Below are 12,203 nucleotides of genomic sequence, written 5' to 3' on the forward strand. Positions count from 1 at the left end.
ACGGCACCCATGTGGTACCATTCTCTAAGAAATCACCCTAACTTTAACATATTTGGCACAACCTCAGTCTATCACTTTTGCTACCCTTACGTACAGTCAGATGTTCTTGACCCTTCATTTTTGACCCTCTCAGTATTTAGCCTTGGCTAGCAAATGTACTCAAAGTCCACATTGAGACCTCAAGATGTTATGTGTTATCAGACACTACAACCCAGCTGTCAAGTGAGACTATAGGAACTTTGGTGTTTTTGAACATTCAATGTTACTCAAAACACTCTGCACACTATTCCAAATAACTGGTTTGAAACTGGTTACTTTTTAATTTTAGATTTCATTTTATGTACTTAATGTGAACTCTGCATGGTAGGCTGCATGGTGAGGCTCAGATAAGATAAAATAAGGACTTCATGATTCTTCTTAGGTAAATTCACTTGTCACAGCAGCAATAATAAGTGATTAAAACGGACACAAGAGTAGAAAAAAAGAAAAGCAAAAAATACGAATAAAAAACCTAAGATAAAAGTGAATTACACAGACAAAATCCAGATTTGGCATTTGCAAATTAAGGATTACTGGTTGTTCAAACAATTAAGACTATTTACTTGAGCAAACATGCAGTTGAGGATTTTTAGTAGATCAGACACACTCTACTGTATTAGAGAAAAGACAGTTAGTTACATGGAAGATGGAAGTTTTGGTTAATCAGATCCAGTAAAGCTCCTGAAGTATATTACCGATCTGTTAAAATGTTACTCTTCAAACTTGTGCCCTCAAATTATATAACCAGAAATAATTTATATTTTCTTTGAACTAGTGGAAAGGAGAGGGAATGGGGTCTTTCAAGCAGTCACACTTCAACTGTGAAACTCCCTTGTCCTTATGGTGTATTGACACTATTGAAACTTTTCAAAACCAGTCTAATGTTAGAAGAGCTTTTAGGTAAACTGTTATTCTTCTTCTTATCATTATTATATTTTTATTAATTATATTTTTATTATGATGTTGATTTGGGTGACACTTTTTGATAAATATTATATATTACTTTTTAAAACATATTAACCATCCCTATGCTTAAAAAACTTTTAAAAATAAAATTGTTCTTTTAAACTTGTGCATTGTTTGACTTTTAAAATTTTTGTATCAGGTGTAAAACGACTTTTTAAATAAAGTTGTTTTTAATGTGAGCAGCTCCTATTGGCTCGTTTAAAAAGAGGGAGGAGCAGATTACACCGCCTAGCGTCTAGTCTTCGCGGTCTTTCGTCTGTTGCGCCTTTTCTCTCCCTGGTGTTTAAGAACGTGGAGGACAAAAGGATACCAAAGAATCGAAAACTATGACAAAGGTAAATACTTAAAGTTTGATACGTTTTCATCAATGGTTATTTTAGTAACTTTCTATAGTCGTCCTAAACGGTATAAGGGGGAGAAGCATAACATCTTTAGCTAGCAGGTAGAACTGGGTTAATTTGCTGCATTGTCTTTGGCAAACATAATTTAAAGTTAATTAAAAAACTCTTACTGCCTATATTCTACTCAATAAAGTTCATCTTATCTTATTCTGTTTTCATTGCACCATTCTCTCTATACAGTTTTTGAATTTACACACTATAACGTACACGGCAGTTTTTTTCTGTGCTTCTGCAACTTTCTTGGGTTTTCCTATAAGGTTTTTGTAATTAATTTAAAAAATTTATATTATTTTTTTGGCTTTAGTGGATTCCTGCTCAGCTAACTCGGCCATTATGCACTACCCAGTAAACAAAATGGCTGAACAGTATCTTAAATGTCTGAACATGAGCTAGTCATACCATGTTACGTAATATTCATGTGCAGTGTAGCAAGGTGATTGTTTAAATTACAGGAGTAGATGCCTGCAGCTGAAACGGTTTTCTGATCTGAATACGGTAATGTTACCAGATATGCATTGTACTATGGGAAAACGGTGGTGGATCAGTGTGTAAAAAGCCCCCAAAAGAAACACACAGCGTCTTTAGCTCAAACACTGTCTGATCACTCTCTTAGATACTGTGCTGTTCCATCTAGTTATTGGTTACTGAGAAATGTTAGGTCATTAATTAATTAAGAGAGTGCAGCTGTTCAGATCAGATGGTGAAGTAGGAAAATGCAGAACATGTTATTATAGCTGAATGCTGTGTAAAATACTAGTAATAAATCTAACTCCCATTTATGGCTTTTACTACTGTGGGGCTAAATAAAAAATTACAGACATAATGAAATCTGCTACAATTACAAAGCTTAAGTTTAAAACAATTATTATATATTAAGCATTTTTTTGCTCTTTTTTTTTTTAAATTCTTTTTGCTAATAATGGACTCAATTTTATTATCAACTTCAAAGACCTATTAAACTTTTAAACCATTAAATCCAGGAAATTAGATGCCCGTAAATGTACGAGACCCTCTTTATGTCTAGTATCCCCAAATATTTAATAATCCTTTCTAAAAGTACACAAATTTTGTTCTTTTCAATTAAATATTGCATGTTCAATGTATTCTTGAGCAGGTAAAAATTCCACTAAATTAGTTTTTGCATATTTTTAAGTATAATAAAATTTTTATAGTTTGCGAGTACTTTTAATTTGGAGATTTTGCCACTTGATTTGAAGTTTGGATAGTGCTTTATAGTCATTTGTAAATGTTTTGAACTCATCTGGCTTCTTAATAATTTAATAAAAAATTAACAAGCCATGTAATAATTTGAAAACCACTAGGGACCACTTATAAAAAAGTAATTCCTTTTTTACTTAAAGGAATTTAGGATTTATGTCTGTCAAGTCATTTGTTCTGGCATAAGTCACCATTTTGATATATCTTCCTGTGACTTTAAAGTCTGTCAGCTAGTTAGATACATTTTTGCACTGCTAGTGTTTGCTGCTTGAATTAGTCAGTTTATCATATAAACACATGTAGTGCCTTTCAAACTTTTAATTACACTGTTCATTTTGTGCATTAGTAAGAGAATCTTTTATATTGAATTATCCTGGGAAAAAACAAAAATGTTTGTATTTTCTCATGCACTTTCTTTCATTTCCTTATCACGTTTAGATTCTTCAAGATCACAAGCACCATCTTTGACATGTAAGTAACTTTCATATTATTTGTATTACTTATTATTGTTATTATTATTATTTTTGAAAAGTGATGGTCTTTGGGGCATCCTTTTTTTTTTATTGGTATTAAGTATATATATTTATTTAGGCACAGGAGGCAATGATCTATTTTAAAATTTAACATTTATTTAATTTTCATCTTTTATGCTAACAATAATGCCAACAGTGTTCTCTTCACTTGACCCACAACTCTGACAGTTTTGGTCCTCTGCTCTCCTCACAATTGGCTGATTTCCATCTGAGCTGCTACTGTCAACTGCATTAAACTGATTTTACATTGCCTTGTTATTCTAATCTTTATCTGCGTTTTGGACTCCAAACATTCACACCTGCTGTTAGTAACCAGAGCTCACAAGAGTGTAAGGCGTGTAGTTCAATAAAGTGATCGATGTGTTCACTAGCTGATTTCAATAAACCGGTAACTTATCAAATCCATATTTTATAGGAAGTACATTACTGATAAAAGTGGTAATAAACACGGTAACCAATAAAAATTTAAATTTCCTGTTATAAAAAAAAATACTGCAGTGAGCTCGGTTTTCTAACACCAGGTGTGAACATCTACAGTCTTTAAGCGCTGGTAAAGATTTAAAAATAAAAGCATTCAATAACATAACATAACATTAAACACTAAATTAGTTTGATGGTGTTGACTGCAGCAGCTCAATGTTAATCAGCTGATGGTGATGGAAGCAGATGAGCGTTTTTCATCATGGTTGTTAGTGATGTGTTGGTCAAAACGAAACGGCTCTTTGAAGTGAATGACACAAGCGTGTTTTTTCTCTCTCTCTCACCCGCTCTCTCGCACTTTTTTTCCGCTTCACTCTGCAAGCGAGCCTTGTGCTTTGCGCTGGGAAGAGGGGGGAGGGGCGGTTGTTACACACGCAGTAGCACAGTAACAGAGCAGGAGGGAGAGAGAGAGAAAGAGAGCCAGGGACAACAACGTCACATTAGAAAGGTATAGTAATCATCCACAACTATTTTCAATTGCGGATGATAAAGGATTCAGAAAGTTTATTCATGCAGGCCCATATGACAGAGAATGTGCATCTTCTGTTTGTTTTCATATTATAATTTATATTTAATTGTGTTGTGGTTTGCAGTGTTTTGTGTTGTTTCACTTTAAATTTGTTTAAAAGGAAAAAGCTGAAAATTTAAATAGTTAAAAGTTGAAATGTAAATAGTTGTTTTTTTTGTATTATATGATTTATTTATTACATTTTATGTGGAGAGAATAAATAAAAGTATATTTACGGTGGCTGCTAGAGACAAAGCACGTACAAACCCCAAAACACGTAAAAACTCCATAGCACGTACAAACTCCAAAGCACGTACAAAACACAACAGAAGTGCTCCAGGATGCTAGGCACAGTGTTGAGATTTTGTTACCTAGTGGCTACACAAGCCAGGAAGTACCAACGACCGGATTTGGTGTGTGGTAGTAACAGGTAAATGAACAGCTTTTGGAATTTTTTATGAATATATATGAGTGCTTGTGTATAAATACACAAAAAATACACATATGATTTCAATTGTGTAAATTAAGTGATCTAGATAGCTCTGTTTTGGAAGTTCAGTTGACGCTAGAAATGGGTTTTGGAGTTTGTACATGCTTTGTCTCTAGGGGCCACCATATATATTTATATATAAACATATATAAATAAAACCACGTTTCTTTTTTTACATTAGTAATTCCTTTTGTTCATAATTTTATATTGTTGTTAATAATAAATTAATTAAAGCAACAAAACAACCTGAAGAGCCGGTTGGGAGCCGAAAGAGCCGGCTTTCTAAAAAGAGACGAAAATCCCATCACTAGTTGTGTAATATGCTGGTATTGATATGATCAAAAATGAACTGAGTTGTTTCGTATTCTATAGAAATTGTACATCTAATTAATAACAAGGCTTTCTGCTGATGTTATTAATTAAAAATGTATTGTTTTATTTTTAAGCAACAACTTTTTAGCATGCAATCAGTCCATGCTGTACAGGACAGATTTGTAAACTGTGCATACAAAAATAGACTATTTTACAAAATTGCTCTTTCAACAAATGTAAATCACAGCAGATTTTTTTTGTTGTAGGTGCACTGTCACAACTAGAAATGTGGGGGGAAGTCCTCAAAGTTGAAGGCAGAACAGGAAAATACATGGAAATAACAATTTTCCTTTAAATGGTAAATGGCCTGCATTTTTATAGCGCTTTTCTAGTCCCTAAGGACCCCAAAGCGCTTCACACTACATTCAGTCATTCACCCATTCACACACACAATCACACACTGGCGATGGCAAGCTACATTGTAGCCACAGCTGCCCTGGGGCGCACTGACAGAGCACATCAGTAAAGGTCGATCTGGATACTTGATAACTGTTGGTATAGGTATGACATGAATTTGAATCTCCATTATCACAGGTTTTAATTGGGAGGGAACATGCAGATATACAGGAGGACTATAAACAGCAATTCCTATTGCATACAACTGTTTTAGAAAATACCAACAACACTGTTAATTTATCACTTGCTGGTCTATAGACTTTACAGTGTGGATGGATGGAAAATCCATCTGGCTCCACTCTGGCTGAATTGGTGCTACAAACAACTCTGCGCTCGGCTTTCCTGGCTGTGTGTGGATTTATACTTACACATCCAAATTTTGACCCTATTTTTCTTCCTTTCAGCTGATTGGTCAATTTCATGTCAATCACCAATTAAACAATCCAATCAGAGAACATCTCCAGAAGTTGATTCTGTTCATCTGGACGTAGCATTTTCAGTGGGAGAAAATGCTGCAAGCGCTACGTCCAGATGAACAGAATCAACTTTTGGAGATTTACTTACCTGGATGATTGAGCATGCATCAAGACAATCAGAGAACAGATAGGTTTGGCTGTTGGAGGGCTGCATTACGGAGCTTCAGGTCCTGGAAGAATAAATTCCCTTTTACATACCAGACCAGCATTTTTCTTCATTAGCACGAAGGAAAACAGTCTGTGCGTGTCAGAGTTCTGTGGTTTTTGTGTCACAGGGCTTATAATATGTGTAAAAATCTGGCCAGGGACCATCACATCACACTGCTATCATATTTTTCTGTTGCTATCATGTTTCTTTTCTGAGATGTTGTTACTTTTATGACAGATGTAACGAGAAATCTTCCAGAAAGTTAAATTTTTTATTCTAATCAAATATTTGATTCTGATAACAGATAAAGATTTTTTTTTTTACTTTTGTTCTGCTATTTCATAGTTTATACAAATTTTGGCCAATTCCTATTTATTTTAACCCTTTAGCCCCCAAAAAGTCGCCAGCGACAGGTTTTTCCAAACCTGTCTCGTCAAACCTGAGCTCTGCCAGGGGCCCAACACGCCTGGACTTTTAGAAGAAAAGAGATGTCCGAAAATAAACCACAGGGTCAAATACTTAATTTTGTTCAGTGTTTTAGAGTTATTAATTTGAATTGACTAATTTAAATATTTTATTCATGTACATTTTGATTGCCTTTAGTAAAAATGGCAAAATTTCAATTTCTTTTTTCTTTCTGTTATTAATCCTTGATTACATTCATATAGTATACAGTAGAGGAAAAAACCTACCAGACCTACCAGTTATCCTGCGTAACATTATTGGGGATAAAGGGTTAAGGAAGCGCAATTAATTTTTTTAGTTTAGCTTGTGTTTACTACCATTTTTTTTTTATCACCACACAGTAAACATTAAGTAATATGTAAAGTGTCCATTTATCCTCCATTCCGGTCCATTATCTTAAGCTTAGGCTGCTGCCCCTCGACCCAATCCGGTACTAAGTAGAGAGGCCCAGACTTCGCTCTCTCCAGGCACTTGGCCCAGCTCTTCCGGGGGAATCCCAAGGCATTCCCAGGCCAGCCGAAAAACATAGTCCCTCCAGCATGTCCTGGGTGTTCTGGGTCTCTTCCTGGTGGGACGTGCCCAAAACACCTCACCAGGGAGGCATCCTAACCAGATGCCAGTATCTAATCTGTCCTTTTTGTATGTTCCCCTCAGGTTGCCATGGTAGCAGATACAGGGGAAACAAGTGTAGACGATGCCACAAGAAGGATGATGAAATTCCTCATATCACCTGAGCTGGCTGTGGAGTACAACATGCTTGGCCAACATGGGGAAAAAAAGTTCAGAGATTTGCGTCTTTTTAATGTTGTGTATGGTAAGTTAGTTTCACTTGAGACATTTGAACTTTAGAAAACTAAACTTTTTTAATAAAGTGTTTGAAAGTGTAACTGAGATTGGTTATCATGCAATTTGTATATATTTTTTGAGGCAATAAAGTGAAATAAACATTGTTCTTTGAAAATCATCACCAAATGAAGTAAGCTAAGATTAACTTTACTTTGGCTTGCCCGTTTTTCTTCTTCTTCATTTGCAGAGGCACTGAAGAATTATTTAACATCAAAAGTCAACTTGCAAGAAGCAGAGAAGGCTCTGTCCAAGTGGTTCAGTGGAGCTAAAGACAGAGGAGGACCGAGGGCTGCAAGGGTACAAAATAGACTTACGGCTCTGTAAAAAAACAAACCCTGCTGATTCAAGATAAGCTTTTGAGTTTTCCATCTGACTTTTTCCCCATGTTGCTACAGTTCCAAATATCTAAGGAATTTTGCTGTAGTTTGACATTTCTAGTTTTTAAACGTTTACGCACTTTGGAATACAGTTACGTAAAATCACAGTTGTTGGACAAAATAAATGTGAAAAATGTTGTTTTGTGTACCCTCGTGATTTTTGAAATGGTTTTATTTACAAACTAGATTTTGTTTGCGGTCAGCTTTAATATATTTGGTGTCTTTGTGTCACAGAACCCGTATTAGCCGTCTGAAAAATTGATTTTGTGACTGTTTTACTACATGGGGCCCACTCAGTGCCAGAACTTAGTCAATTCAAACTAGAAATAAGATGCAAATACAGAACCCACTGCTAATGCCATTCCAACTTTTTAGCTCATGTTTTCCTCATGTTGTACCCACTAAGAACTTGAAAAATGGGGCCTAGGTGGGTTTCAGTGTACTTTGCCCAGTTGGGGTCCATTTAGTTCCCAGATTTTACCTATATAACACCGAGATGGGCTTATAAAATGGGGCCATTATGGAACCCGTGGACAATCCCACTTAAAACCCACTTTTTAGCCTATGTGGTACCCACATGGTACCCACAAAACAACTTGAAAGGTGGGGCCTGGGTGGGTTTCTTTGTACTTTGCCCAGTTGGGGTCCATTTAGTTCCCAGATTATACCAATATAACACCGAGATGGGCTTACAAAATGGGGCCATTATGGAACCCGCGGACAATCCCACTTAAAACCCACTTTTTAGCCTATGTGGTACTCACATGGTACCCACAAAACAACTTGAAAGGTGGGGCCCGGGTGGGTTTCTGTGTACTTTGCCCAGTTGGGGCCCATTTAGTTCCCAGATTTTACCAATATAACACCGAGATGGGCTTATAAAATGGGGCCATTACGGAACCCGCGGACAATCCCACTTAAAACCCACTTTTTAGCCTATGTGGTGCCCACATGGTACCCACAAAAACTTGAAAGATGGGGCCCGGGTGGGTTTCTGTGTACTTTGCCCAGTTGGGGTCCATCTAGTTCCCAGATTTTGCCAATATAATACCGAGATGGGCTTATTAAATGGGGCCATTATGGAACCCGCGGACAATCCCACTTAAAACCCACTTTTTAGCCTATGTGGTGCCCACATGGTACCCACAAAAAACTTGAAAGATGGGGCCCAGGTGGGTTTCTGTGTACTTTGCCCAGTTGGGGCACATTTAGTTCCCAGATTTTACCAATATAACACCGAGATGGGCTTACAAAATGGGGCCATTATGGAACCCGCGGACAATCCCACTTAAAACCCACTTTTTAGCCTATGTGGTACTCACATGGTACCCACAAAACAACTTGAAAGGTGGGGCCCGGGTGGGTTTCTGTGTACTTTGCCCAGTTGGGGCACATTTAGTTCCCAGATTTTACCAATATAACACCGAGATGGGCTTACAAAATGGGGCCATTATGGAACCCGCGGACAATCCCACTTAAAACCCACTTTTTAGCCTATGTGGTACTCACATGGTACCCACAAAACAACTTGAAAGGTGGGGCCCGGGTGGGTTTCTGTGTACTTTGCCCAGTTGGGGCCCATTTAGTTCCCAGATTTTACCAATATAACACCGAGATGGGCTTATAAAATGGGGCCATTACGGAACCCGCGGACAATCCCACTTAAAACCCACTTTTTAGCCTATGTGGTGCCCACATGGTACCCACAAAAACTTGAAAGATGGGGCCCGGGTGGGTTTCTGTGTACTTTGCCCAGTTGGGGTCCATCTAGTTCCCAGATTTTACCAATATAATACCGAGATGGGCTTATTAAATGGGGCCATTATGGAACCCGCGGACAATCCCACTTAAAACCCACTTTTTAGCCTATGTGGTGCCCACATGGTACCCACAAAAAACTTGAAAGATGGGGCCCAGGTGGGTTTCTGTGTACTTTGCCCAGTTGGGGCACATTTAGTTCCCAGATTTTACCAATATAACACCGAGATGGGCTTATAAAATGGGGCCATTGTGGAACCTGCGGACAATCCCACTTAAAACCCACTTTTTAGCCTATGTGGTGCCTACATGGTACCCACAAAAACTTGAAAGATGGGGCCCAGGTGGGTTTCTGTGTACTTTTCCCAGTTGGGGCCCATTTAGTTCCCAGATTTTCCTAACATAACACCTATATGGGCATTTAATATGGGGCCATTACGGAACCCGCGGACAATCCTATATGGGGCCCATTTTTCAGCCCATTTCCAAACCATATGGGCCCCACATATAAATGTTGGCTGGGGTAGGTCTGAAATCAATGAACCCAGTTATTCCACACTGTTATGCTGCATAATTAAAGTGCTGTGAAAACTCTGTTATCCCAAATCCATCACCCTCCAACCTTAATTTTGCCCCCCCTCCACCTGCCATTGTTCTCATTTTTACAACACCATTATTATTTTCATACGACTGTTGTCCTTTAAAGTGTGTCCATAACATGCATTATGTAAACGCTGTGAAAAATATGTGAAGATGAATTTGCCTTCAGCACACTGATTTAGACTGCTTGATTTCTTCCTGAGACAAAATTCTGACATCCTCCTAAAATGTCATGCAGTGCCCGGGACTTCATCTGTGTTTTGTTTTTCTTAAAAGAAAAACACAAGTGAGCACTGAGTTTTGTACTGATTATGAAAAACGACTTTGACATGAATGGAACGTATCCCAGATGACACTAACATCTGTACTTTAAACATGTTGAAAACAGCAGCTTCTGCTAGTGACTTTCTCAGCTAAAATGAAGACACCACACTTCCAAATCTCATCCATTCCCTCTGTTGTTGAATATATACATTTTGATTATAGCAGTCTGTTAAAGGTCAGTCTGCGAGCTCAGTGTCAGTCCATCATACAGTGGGGCAAAAAAGTATTTAGTCAGCCACCGATTGTGCAAGTTCCCCCACTTAAAATGATGACAGAGGTCAGTAATTTGCACCAGAGGTACACTTCAACTGTGAGAGACAGAATGTGAAAAAAAAAATCCATGAATCCACATGGTAGGATTTGTAAAGAATTTATTCGTAAATCAGGGTGGGAAAATAAGTATTTGGTCAATAACAAAAATACAACTCAATACTTTGTAACATAACCTTTGTTGGCAATAACAGAGGTCAAACGTTTACTATAGGTCTTTACCAGGTTTGCACACACAGTAGCTGGTATTTTGGCCCATTCCTCCATGCAGATCTTCTCGAGAGCAGTGATGTTTTGGGGCTGTCGCCGAGCAACACGGACTTTCAACTCCCGCCACAGATTTTCTATGGGGTTGAGGTCTGGAGACTGGCTAGGCCACTCCAGGACTTTCAAATGCTTGTTACGGAGCCACTCCTTTGTTGCCCGGGCGGTGTGTTTTGGATCATTGTCATGTTGGAAGACCCAGCCTCGTTTCATCTTCAAAGTTCTCACTGATGGAAGGAGGTTTTGGCTCAAAATCTCACGATACATGGCCCCATTCATTCAGTCCTTAACACGGATCAGTCGTCCTGTCCCCTTGGCAGAAAAACAGCCCCATAGCATGATGTTTCCACCCCCATGCTTCACAGTAGGTATGGTGTTCTTGGGATGCAACTCAGTATTCTTCTTCCTCCAAACACGACGAGTTGAGTTTATACCAAAAAGTTCTACTTTGGTTTCATCTGACCACATGACATTCTCCCAATCCTCTGCTGTATCATCCATGTGCTCTCTGGCAAACTTCAGACGGGCCTGGACATGCACTGGCTTCAGCAGCGGAACACGTCTGGCACTGCGGGATTTGATTCCCTGCCGTTGTAGTGTGTTACTGATGGTGACCTTTGTTACTTTGGTCCCAGCTCTCTGCAGGTCATTCACCAGGTCCCCCCGTGTGGTTCTGGGATCTTTGCTCACCGTTCTCATGATCATTTTGACCCCACGGGATGAGATCTTGCGTGGAGCCCCAGATCGAGGGAGATTATCAGTGGTCTTGTATGTCTTCCATTTTCTGATGATTGCTCCCACAGTTGATTTTTTCACACCAAGCTGCTTGCCTATTGTAGATTCACTCTTCCCAGTCTGGTGCAGGTCTACAATACTTTTCCTGGTGTCCTTCGAAAGCTCTTTGGTCTTGGCCATGGCGGAGTTTGGAGTCTGACTGTTTGAGGCTGTGGACAGGTGTCTTTTATACAGATGATGAGTTCAAACAGGTGCCATTCATACAGGTAACGAGTGGGGGAACAGAAAAGCTTCTTGCAGAAGACGTTACAGGTCTGTGAGAGCCAGAGATTTTCCTTGTTTGAGGTGACCAAATACTTATTTTCCACCCTGATTTACGAATAAATTCTTTACAAATCCTACCATGTGAATTCATGGATTTTTTTTTCACATTCTGTCTCTCACAGTTGAAGTGTACCTCTGGTGCAAATTACTGACCTCTGTCATCATTTTAAGTGGGGGAACTTGCACAATCGGTGGCTGACTAAATACTTTTTT

General features: G+C 38.5%; 1 long non-coding RNA gene across 1 annotated transcript; it reads left to right on the forward strand.

Annotated features, from left to right (window-relative positions):
* The first annotated feature begins 1,248 nt into the window (after positions 1–1,248).
* Positions 1,249–7,246, forward strand: LOC146628853 (uncharacterized). Its single transcript, XR_014906416.1, has 3 exons — positions 1,249–1,340; positions 3,063–3,095; positions 7,147–7,246. It is a non-coding gene; the product is annotated as an uncharacterized LOC146628853 (long non-coding RNA).
* The last annotated feature ends 4,957 nt before the right edge of the window (positions 7,247–12,203 follow it).

Source organism: Diplotaxodon limnothrissa, linkage group LG7 (genome assembly GCF_057381915.1).
Source record: "Diplotaxodon limnothrissa isolate DT_005_m linkage group LG7, D_limnothrissa_male_GT1.1, whole genome shotgun sequence".
In the NCBI taxonomy this organism is placed as follows: domain Eukaryota; kingdom Metazoa; phylum Chordata; class Actinopteri; order Cichliformes; family Cichlidae; genus Diplotaxodon; species Diplotaxodon limnothrissa.